The sequence below is a fragment of the Akebia trifoliata genome, chromosome 3 (genome assembly GCF_017979445.1).
Source record: "Akebia trifoliata isolate Shusen 1 chromosome 3, ASM1797944v1, whole genome shotgun sequence".
NCBI classification, from domain to species: Eukaryota; Viridiplantae; Streptophyta; class Magnoliopsida; order Ranunculales; family Lardizabalaceae; genus Akebia; species Akebia trifoliata.
This window is the reverse complement of record NC_141377.1, coordinates 24697898-24710175: the sequence shown is the minus strand read 5'-3', so window position 1 is coordinate 24710175 and position 12278 is coordinate 24697898. Positions and strand designations below refer to the sequence as shown.

At 37.9% G+C, this 12278-nt stretch overlaps 1 long non-coding RNA gene across 1 annotated transcript; it reads right to left on the bottom strand.

Moving 5' to 3' along the window:
- Window positions 1–6306: 6306 nt before the first annotated feature.
- Window positions 6307–8467, bottom strand: LOC147406188 (uncharacterized). Its single transcript, XR_015175777.1, has 2 exons — window positions 8077–8467; window positions 6307–6570 (listed from the first exon to the last, which is right to left on the bottom strand). It is a non-coding gene; the product is annotated as an uncharacterized LOC147406188 (long non-coding RNA).
- Window positions 8468–12278: the final 3811 nt, after the last annotated feature.

Genomic DNA, 12278 nt, shown 5'->3' with positions numbered 1-12278 from the left:
CTCCGAGCTGACAAACCCCAGTTTTGTATTGACAAACCTCTAGCTTCGTGTCGATAAGCCTTTAGTTCCGTGTCGATAAACCTCCAACTCTATGTTGACAAGCCTCCTTCTCTATGTTGATAAACCTTCAGCTCTGTGCTGATAAGCCCCCGGCTCTGTGCCAATAAACCTCCAACTTCGTGCCAAAAAACTCCAGCTTCATGTTGACAAACTTCCCGTATCGTGCTAACAAAAGCTCCGTGCCGACAAATACCCAACTTCGTACTGACCAAGCTCAACTCATACTAACAAAACTCTAGCTCTGTGCTGACAAACCCCAGCTTCGTGTCGACGAACTTACAACTCCATGCTAACCAATATTCAGTTCTATGTTGACGAACCCCCAGTTCCGTGCTGACAACAAAATCCAACTCCAACCCAATGTAGGGCTTTCTTAATTCAACTTTACCAATTAATCTAATTTGATCTAATAAATCATCATGCCTCATTATGTAAATAATATGATAACATTCAACCTCTTGTCCTTATGTGGTCAAATGACTCAGAAAAAAATACTTTTCACCTGATAATCCTTCGTACTTTTTACACTCGCAACCAACCATAAGCACTTCAGAGCAACCTCAACAATCAATAGTAGAAGTAGTAACAAATCTCACCTTGAAGTTAGGCATGGTGGTCAAGGCACTGGAAAAATATGACAAGATTCTAGATCTGTTAATGAAAAATCCAAGCATCATTCAGGATGTCCAACATTAAGCTTCTGACTCGAATCAGGCTATACTGGAACAACCGCAACAACAACAATCATCGCCAGTGCAGAGTACCTTACCACACACGGCTCTCGTCAATCAAGGATCACCAATTCACATTCATTACAATCTACAACGAGATGAGGTTGTTTAAGAGAAATAATGCAAATTTATAGTAACGAAAGTGTGAAGCACCACAAAGGAAAAACTAGCTAACAAGCTTAAAATAGTCAATGAAGAAATTAGAAGAATGAAAGGGAATGATTCAACAAATGGAATGAGGTTCGGAGATTTCTGCCTATACCTGAATGCGCCATTACCATCAAAGTTTAAGTATTCTGACTTCGAGAAGTATAACGACATCGGATGCCGTCTATTCCACTTGAAGTTTTATTGTAGATCTATGTGTCAGTTTGGAGATGACGACAGGTTGTTGGTTCAACTTTTCCAGAGATGTTTAACTAGGATAGCCCTCTCATGGTTCTCTCAATCGGATCACTCTCGAATTAAGAGCTAGCAAGATTTAGCTATGATTTTCTCAAAAAAGTATAGATTCAATATAGATATGGGGTTGGATAGGAATGATATGACAAAGATGACTCGAAAACTAAAAGAAAGTGTAAAGGAGTATGACCGAAGGTGGTGGGAATTGGTCTCCAAAGTAAAGTCACCAATGATTAAATAAGAGATAACACCATATTCATCTTAACTCTAGGCCACTCATTTCACACACATTTGGTGGGTCATACAACTACAAACTTCTTGTCATTGGTCCAAGTGGCGAATTGAGTTGAGAACGGTATTCAGTCAGGTCTGATCTACGACCTGTCCAATCTAGGGGCACCAACAGGGGGGTCTACCCAATGAAAGTCAATAATTTTAAATAAGAAGAAGGAGGAAGTATAAGTTAACAATGTATAACCTGTTCGACCTTTCTTCATCCCAACACCAACAGTGAACTAGAGGCCACCAATACCTCAGGTCCCTTTTAGAGTTAACCCACCTCAAGCAGCACCTATTACACAAGCATTTCAGTTTGGCCAGAACCCAGGGTTTGGTCAAAACTCACAGTTCACCCAAAATCATCAAGTCGAGTAGTAAAAACCTAACAGAGTCCCTCGAGTCTTTACTCGCCTACCTATGACTCTATCAGAACTATTCCCAGTACTACCTAAGGGAGAATATCTCATCAAGAGGTAATCAAACATGAGGCGATAAAGGGGCCAAGGTACAATCCCAATCAATTCTGCGAATTTCATATGGGTGCACCAGGACATGCCACCGACCAATGTTGGCAACTCAAGCACCAAGTTCAAAATCTAATTGACAGGAAAACGATCATCTTGGATGGTCCTGTAGCCCAAGTACCTTAGCAGAACATCAACCAGAACCCATTACCAACGCACAATAGGAGGAGGGACATCAACCTGACAGTCAATGCCATAAAAATAGATGAACCAAGCTTTGACCCTTCAATTTTGATAACACCTACGGGCTCGAAGGTCAGAGTTAACTTAAGGAAGGAATCAGCATCCTCAAGCATCAACGCTTTACCTCAAGACATAACTAACCAATCACTATCCCAACTTCCAATCAGAATGGCCAGTCTCACTATTTACTCAAACTCTCAAACTTCGAATCCTTCACGACCACCACTCATTATACCTTACACCCTACCAACTGCAATCTCTTCTTCTCAATCATCCATCATCACACCCTATGCCTTACCAACTTCAATATCTTCTTCACAACCACCTCTTTTCATACCTTATGCTATACTTACCTCTCAAACCTCAATTTTTTCCTCCCGACCACCTTTTACCTTATCTTGTACTAGTCTACAAATTCTCGACACTGTTACACCAAGCATCAAGCCTAGTCCACCACCTCTTATCATTCATCTAAAGTCATATCTTCAACCCATGACCATCATATCCCCAAAACCTTTCCTGTACCATTCAAATTAAACCATCCCGTGTAGTTATGAGACGATAATCATCACATCAATATGGGTTGAGAAGACGAAAGAGGCTATGGTTACAGACATTGGGTATATGACTAGGTTAGAAAGATATTACAAAATGTCAAAAAAAGAGCAAAAGAAGGATGAGACGAAGAAATAAACAAAGGAGGAAAAAGAAAAGAAAAGAAAAAGGAAAAAAAATTGATAGAAAAAAAAACGAATACTCCAAAAAGAACTAGAAAAGAAGAAGAGTCTAGTAACTGACAAGGAAGCGGCTGATCTCCTTAGACTCATTTGAAAAAGTAAGTATAAAATAGTAGAGCAGTTGAATAAAATGCCAGCTTAGATCAGTATTTTCGACCTGTTACTAAATTCATAATAACATTGGGAAACACTACTTAAAGTTCTTAGTGGTGCACATTTGCGTTAGACTACCTCACCGAAAGAGTTGGAGAAGATTGTGGGATAAATCATAAACCCCAATCTGATCACCTTCACAAAAGATGAATTTATCAGTGGAGAGCGTGGTTATATTGAGCTACTGCACATTGTAGTAATGTACAAATGCATGATGGTATCAAGGGTGTTAATCAACAATGGCTCAGCTTTAAATGTTTACCTCTACAAACTTTATACAAACTAAATGCAGATCTATCTCACATCAAACTGACTAGAAGGACCATCAAAACTTTTGATAGTAAGAAAACTGAGTCATTAAGAGAATTGGATCTCCTATCACCATCGAATCATGTACATTTGAAGTGATGTTTGAGATCTTGGACATACCCTCGGCATTCAATCTCCTTCTAGGAAGACCTTGGATTCATATCGTAAGGACGATCCCTTTTTCCTTGCACCAGCTGGTCAAATTCATAATGGGATAGAGGGTGATCTCGGTTATCATAGAGAATCTCATATCAATCGATTGATCGTCGGAAAGAATTTATATTGATGTAGAAATGATTGGAAACAACGAGGGGTATCACGCCTTTCAATTCACATTTGTCAACCATATCCCAAGAAGAGAAGAGAAGATAAGGGCAAAACTGTCAAAAGTGAATTTGATGATCGGACGAGTAATGAAGAAGGCAGGTTATCGTCGAAAATAAGATTTGGGACCCAAAAGAAAAGGTAGGGCCACTCCGATCAGCGCTCAAAAGCACACTTCCTACTTTGATCTTAGATTCAAGCCTACGAAGAAGGACATCTCTGACATGAATGATAAAAAGAGAGAGCTTCGACTCATAAGAAAGAAAAATCAAGTGCCCAATGTACGAAACTTGGGTAAAATACCACACATCAACTCTAGCTTCCCACGATCCTCGAAGAGGCCAGATGATTTGTTAGAACTATTGCCGACAAACTACACCGAAAAGCCAAGTGTTGTAAGTATTGAGCCTTTTCAAGTACAAAAAACTCATTTGTTGAGTCCTCACATCTCTTCGTAGATGGAACGTACATCTTGTTTAGAGGGATTCCGAAGAAAGTCAAGAAGAAGAAGAAAGAGAGCCTGCCAAGGTAAGTTACAATACACGAAGAAGACGAATCACTGTTCCCCTTCAAGATCGATTGGGGATCTGTTGTAATTCCACTCACCCTTCAAATGTCTATACTTAGATATGACAATAATCAACCGAAAGTGATGGTCATATTTGAACCATCAAGGAACTACATTCTCGACCTATCTATCTTACAGAGGAGGGAAAATCTTCAAAAATTGGGAGGAATACCCAATCACTTATAAGGTCGCGAAAGGGTCCAGAATCCCTACGACCTCCAAAAAAATGTTATTAGTAGAATCTCACTTGTCCGAGGATCATAATCAGCCCTCGTCCTCGAAGCAAGGTTATTTTGGGGACTTACCTTCGTCGTTAATAAATTTGCATGATTTTTCTTTGTCTTGTTTCAGGAATTTAGACAACTCACAAAATCCAAAAAAATAAAAAATCTTTCAAAATCCAAAAAAATAAAAAAACTCTGCAAAAATTAAAAAAATCAAATATTTTCAAAAATTCAAAAAATAAAAAATCTTTAAAATACCAAAGGTTTTCAAAGCATTTCCTCAACTGAATGAACTTTGTGACAGAATAGAGTATGAAAGAGATGAATATGATTTTGACCTCGAGCTCAACTTTGAAATCATGGGGATTGAAGAAGAGTTAGAGGAAGATGTTAAATATCCTTGAAAAGAACTCATGGAACGCCATGAGAAGGGTGTTCAGCCAAATACAAAATATACAAACTCAATGAACCTAGGCACCGAAGATAACCCATGGAGCATTAAGATCAGAGTCCTATCGACTACTGAATAGAAAAAAGAGATGACGAGGTTTTTACAATAGTACCACGATGTCTTTTCATGGTCCTATCAAGACATGCTCGATTTAGATACAGATTTGATCGTCCACAAGTTACCTATTATGCTGGGAAGCAAGCCAATCAAGTAGAAATTACGAAGATTAAAATCAGAATGGACAGTTAAGGTCAAGGACGAGATAATGAAGCAATTTCAAGCAGGATTTTTCATAGCATCCACCTACCCCCTAGTGGCTCGCTAATGTCATTCTTATACCAAGAATGATGGGAAGGTACGCATGTGCATTGACTACTGTGATCTGATCTCCTCTTGAGTTAACCCATTGTAAACTTTGCTCAAGTATTAACAATGGCTACGTCTATTTTTCCCTCTCCCGTTCTGATCAACGGTTGAGAACTTCATTTTGCATTTGAGACGCGATTGTCTCCAACATGAGAATAAGGATCTCTCGGTGGGAGATCTTGTCTTGCTGGTTGCTAGTTCTTAAGACGTGACTCAGGTTCTGATTTTGTTCGGCTAAGTCATCCATCTTCTTTTGCATTTCCTCTTGTTGCTTCCTCATGGTTTCTAACATCATCAAGAGTTGAGCATCTGCAGTAGGTACTGCGGGTGGAGGTGCATTAACTTCTGTGGTTCTAGTAGATCTCCCCATTGTTTCGACTAAAATCAATATGTTATTGGGGTTTCTAAGGACAATGCCAGATTTGTGGGGGTAGATTTCGATTAACGGTGTTAATGGACTCTACCTCACAGATCCAAAGTCACTCCTACTACCTCTCTACCTGTGCCGATGTGGTACCTACCAAAAACTCTTCGACACTCAAATTAGAGAAGTAGAGGAATAATCTAATAAACTAGTTAAACCTCCAATCCATCAAAAGATCCCTTCTTCAATGCAAATTGTGTTATTTATAGATCTTTCATCCAAATCAGGGTTTCCCCTTCTCATAGGAGGTGATCCCGAAGAATCCCCTGATTCCTTGGATCCTCAACGGAATGGGGATCTTTTGGATTGGATATGCTATATTGGAGAGATCTCCTCCAAGATCTTTGGGCTTGACGTGCGCATATCAGGATTACAGGTATTCTTGTCTACTTTGCTTGGCAAACTAGGTCTCAGTATGTGGCGCCCCGCCGGACGCTAACACAAATCCCCATGTCAGATCTCGAGGTATTATGTAGCACCTCGAAATTTCGGCATGGTTTCCTCTGTTTATGTTAGCATTCCAAGGCGTTCAACCTGCACCTGATAAACGACATACAATCCTGCATACATATACAAAATATAATACTAGCGGAAGCCTATATAAGTCTAATAACGTACGAATTATCAGAGTGCGGAAGAAGAAAATTTACGGGATTATACAAAATTTTCTCACTCTAACAAGAATCCTAACGCTCAATACAAATCTATAATACTCCTAGACAAATGGAGTATAACTCCAATACTTACCAAGTGACAAAGTCTGGCTATCTATTTGACCCACCAGATGATTCTCACTCGTGCTCTATACTTGTCTCGCCAAGCTTTAGATCTGAAACTAAAAAAAATAGAGAAGGAAAGGGTGAGTAACAAGGGTTACCCAGTAAGGAAGCAACAATTTCTGCCAATAACCTCTCCTAACATGAACGAATAAACATACTGAATCATTTTAAAATAAACAAAATTTTACAGAAGAAAACTACGATTAGCTGGTACATATAGCCAGGGATGAGCAACTAAACATTTTAAAACTCACATTACATCGATCAGCAGTACTCACTATAACATTATCTTTTTATACAAATCTAATTGATCAAATGGAAACAATAAACATTCATTTCATCTTATATATCAAAATAAGCAATAGATACATAATACACAATGGTGGAGTATTGGAATTAGAGAGTTGGGATTCACGACTGGATCGCTCCTAGTCGGGACATGATGTTACAATTCTTCTCGGGCTTTTAGTTCCTGATTTTGTGGCTGGTCGCTGTTTACCACGCTTGGTTGACCATTTATCCGGCTCAGGCTGGCCGTTTGACGTGACCGTAAGCAATGGGTCTCTTTTCGATGTGTCAGAACGTTCGACTACTATAGATTGTTAGTGATCACTGACTAATCATCTTCGTCTATGCCTATCAGGCGTACATGTGATTCCCAAAGATACAAACCATTCGTATACGACCACCTTTACATTACAAGTTCACTGGTAAAGATAGAGAGGAATAAACCTGGATTCCAGTTGTGACTCCACTCTCATACGCGTCCCATACCACGTATGAGTTTGGTGGTCCCTACCGTACATCCCAGGATAGTACACCACTCCGGATGATATGATGCACTATCCCTTCAGGCATTCACAAACTCTTTAACAGCTCACAAAATAGCTACTTATATATATTATTTTCATTTGAAAACAAAAGAGAAATTAACAATACAAGGTTGAGAATAGATATCCAGTTTCCTACCATGTAAGTGTGGCCACCCGGCCTAAAATAAATAACATAACGGAGCGCCTCGCGCTAACAGAAATTTAAATAAACATGCAACCAACAATATTATTCCTGGATATCTGTTCACCAACCTGCACACAACACAACAACGTAAAATGCAGACATCACCCCTCGGGTGTGACTCTGACATTTTACCGTTTCATACCCTTTTTTCCTTTTTTCGATTTTTACAATTTTCAATCTCTTCAATAAAATATCCATTTTCTGATATTCATCAACTCAATATGAGTTCATTGAATATTAAATCACATTTTCCAACTAAAGAATTTATTTTTATCAATAATATTGAAAAAGAAAATAAATTTTATATCAAAACGGGGTCCGAGCAGTGTATAAGACCCAATTTATGGCAATAACCCGTTAAAATACCCTACCCACGTATAATTTATTAAAAATACAATTAAACATATCAAACATGCAATTTCTGGCGTGAATTTTTGAAATAACAAAATAATTCTATATTTTAAAAATACATCAAAATTTTTCGATAAAATTCTAAATGCAATTTTCACAATCTAGATTACTAATAGAAATTAAGAGTTCCTTACTATCTCTAGGCGAAAGGATCAAAGCGTGTGCGCGAAAATCGAGGCGATCAGCGTGGAAATCGAGACGGACCGAACTTCGAAGCGGCTGATTTTTGAAATCGACCTGGTGATTTTGAAGATCTCGATGTGCTTGTCTCTTCTCCCTTCTACGGCGAAAGGCGGTTTGACCCCGAAACCGATGAAAATCGAGGTCGAAGTTACGAAAATCTCCGTATCCAAATACGGCTGATTTTTGACGATATCGGGTAAAATAGAAAGTGAAACGAAGAAAGGTTGGGTGGGTTTTGTAGAGAACGTAGCTGCGGACCTTTTTCTCTTCTGCGAAGATCGTCAAAAGTGGACCGTTTGCGAGAGATCTGAGGTGGAAGATCGGAGAGAAAAAAACAAATTTTCATTTTATATGTCTCGGCCATATGACGCGTTGGGGAAGATGAGTTATAAAAAAAAAAATTAAATTTTTTTTTTTTTATAAAAGTTAAGACGAAATCGGTATTTTGCCTATTGTTTTGATCGACGATAACTTGGTCATTCGGTCTTCAAAACTGACAAACGAATATACTATTTCGCCTAATTTTTCGTTCCGGATCTAATGGTATAGTCAATTTCTACAAATTATGTCTCCATCAAAAATTCACATTTTTGGCCTGACGTGACCCCTAAACTTGATGTCGTTTTCATTTTTGGCGATAATTCGACTTCCTGATCTCCAAAAATGACAAATAAATAGTCTATGTTAAATAATTTTTCGTTATGAACCCAATGGTATGATCGAATTTTAAAAATTATTCCTCTAACAAAAAGTCACTGTTTTAGCCTGGTCCGACCCGGTAATCGAGGATTTTGCAACTTTTATATTCGGACTCGCATTTGAGCGTGCTTACAGGCTAAACTATGTTTTTCGATCATTTTGAATCTAATGGTGAGGTCAGATTCTATTAAAAATGATCAAAACAAGGTCCCACAGTTTTACCCTAAGTCCCACTTTCAAGATTTTCTTAAAATTTCACTATTTATTTTTCCTCGAGATACGAATTAAAAATTCGGGGTGTTACATTCTCCCCCCCTTAATAAAAATTTCGTCCTCGAAATTGAAATCATACTTATCAAACTTTGTCGCGATTCCACTAACACGACATGTATAATAAACACTACCTATTTTCGATTACTATCTATTCTTAGTCCCAAGTCAATCTCATTTATAGCTCGTAGACTTATATCTGCCATTTTCTGTCAACCCAACACTTTCATTAATTAATCACTCTATTTTAAACTCATACTCCAACTAATCCATTATTTGTATAATCATAAAATAATAATCAATTCACCTTGTATCACTTTCCCATCAATGTCTATCAACAATAATCCTTTCACATCTTCTTTATTCTTCATCCTTACTTTCTCATCAATTACATCATATATTATGTTTTACTCATAATTATTATGTATATTACTCCCCCATTGCATAGTCTTACTGTAAAACACCACTGTCTTTATATTCGATTCAATATTACATTTTCTACTTATTGCGATATTTCCTCAAAACCTCTGTCATAACCTTTATAATTTAAAATCTTACTCGAGGGGATAAATCATACATCTATTTTTTTCACAATTCCATTAAGTCATCATTAATGCAACATTGTCACAAGATTATTCTTTCTCACATTTTACATCGACCCACCTCCTAACTTATACTCTACTAAATCTTTTTAGGATGGATGTGGACACTGGCAGGTGGTAGTCGCTGCTTCTACGGAATCATTATCTTTACTTATAGTGCTTTCGTTTCGAGGAGTGAAAAGGAGTCACGATCGAAGTCTCGAAGTGAGCGTTTGTTTGTAGAAAGCATTGATCACGTAACGAGAATGATAATAATGAATTCTTCTACTGGAAGGTGATCGTGAAAGGAGAAGGCAAAAGAAGAGTTAGAATCGACATCGATGATAGAAAGATGAAAGGGAAAAGATGATCTATCTTTTCAAAATAGGAGAATCTATTCAAGAAGTCGTAAAGCAAGAGCTGCTTTATCTAATAGTTCAGTCGTTAAGCCTCCCAAAGTTAAGCTATCTTCAATCGAAAGAAAAGATACGCAACTCCCTATGTTAATATTCGAGGACGTAGCTCTCGACATGAAGGATATACAAGAAACACCTACTTATCTACTAGCGTAATATACGAGTAATTGATTAGACTATTGATATAAAGACTAGCGTACCAATTGAACGTCACTTGTCTTTTCACACTTCACAATTATTCTAATACCTATTTTGCAAGTTCTTAAATGATCTTCCAAAAATCTTATTCTTTCTTCGCAAGGCCTCCCAATGGTATAAATAATTTCATTACTTGACCTGTGTCAGTGGTTTCTAGTTCCAGCAAGTATACAAACTCTTCACAGAATTATATAATCTAGATGAACCAATATTGAGTAAACTCCACGTTCTAACATTATAATTAGAAATTGTACCTTCCAAAACTTCGTTGGAGACAGGTACTTTCTCCTGGGTCACAATCCTTGCTCGCGACTATGATAGAGGACATTCTCTCTTGATATGTCCCACCTAATCACACGCGTAATATGTCAACGATCTTGTCTTCGTTGGTTTCTATAGAGTAGGCAGTTGGTAAATTGGGGTTTGTAGGCTCTGAACCTACCTTGTTGATTCCTTTGGCCTTGTTGGCATCATTGGAGCTCCAATTGTTCTATAACTAGGCAATTGGGGAACTCTACAACTTGATAGTGGAGGAGTTCTATATTGTGGATACACTGATCCGGGGAAGATCAACCTCAAATACATCGGCCTCTTGGCCAGATCTGATCTGGGAAGAAAAGAAATCTAAGGTCAACTCATTTGTCCACTGGAGGTCTGTAACTCTATCTCCTCTCGTTTTATCCTTTAAGCTCGATTTATCGTATCTCTATAATTGGTAGTCTCAATCATCAACCTCCTGGCCCTTAGGTAGGGTTATAGTCTTCTAAAGAATTTATGGGCCTTTTGTAAATCTGTCAGGATAAACTAGGGTGCATATTGTGACAACGTAATGAACATCATATCTTAGTCTCTGTAATTAATAGAGTACCGCGCACTAATATCAAAAACTCCTAGTGCTTGATTTCTTGAGAAATCTCGGATATAAATCTATCGAGAAATATCTTCTCGAAGTCTATCCACTCAAACGATCCATCCCCCAATACATTCATCTCAAAACATTACTAATGATTGGTATACTCGTCCAACTAGAATGTAATCGGCCGTCACCCACTGATCTCTTGGGCATTACATGTCACTCAAAATCTTTTAGGTCTTTAAAACCCACTTATTGACCTCAATCAGATCGAAAAAGTCTCCAAATCTTAATAGATGTAATCGTTGAAAATTCTACAACCACATCCTTGGATCTACTACCTGTCCTTTGGACTGAGAAATTCTCTTATTCTTCAAAGGCATGACCTTGTGAAAATGGTCCCTAAGGTGGAATAGTATTTCCCTTTTGCGAAGAAGTCCAATGCTTCCTCATTTCTTGGATTTAATAGTGTGCCTTACAATCGTGGTAAGTCTTGTACCATCTCTCACTTCCGATCACTAGTCTTGTCTGTTCAGGATGGCACGAATACGTTATTAACTTTATTGAAATCTAGTGGCCTTATTGTTCCTTCAATTTGTTTGTCTAGCATCTTTTTGAGCCACGCATCCTTAATCGATTGACATTGACTTGAACAGTGTTCTCCTTTATATCCCAATCTACCATATTCGTAATGTATCACAACTCTTCCTTTCGACTGATTTAGTGGTATATGTTGTTTCTTATAAAATTCTTCCATCCATTGAGTTGGTATGTCTATAATATCACTCCCCACTTATTGTTATTTTCCTATAAATTTGTTAGTTTCGTAACTGTTTGTCGCTAATTGCCTTCCTTCCATTTGGCTTCGAGGTGTTGGTGATTGCATTATTCATATTTCTTCTCTAAACTTGTCATGAGACTCAGCCACCTATCCGATGAATGATATTAGTTGTGATATCAGGTCAAATGTCTGATCCAAAACCTATCTTGTCTCTGTTGCGTTTTGGCCTCTACCTTATCCATTTCTCTAGCTTATGTTCATCCGTATTAAGGCACTTATCATAATAAGGCCAAGCTACTCTTACGTAACTATGAATTACTATCATAGATTGGAACTTAGTAATGGACTCCATTTC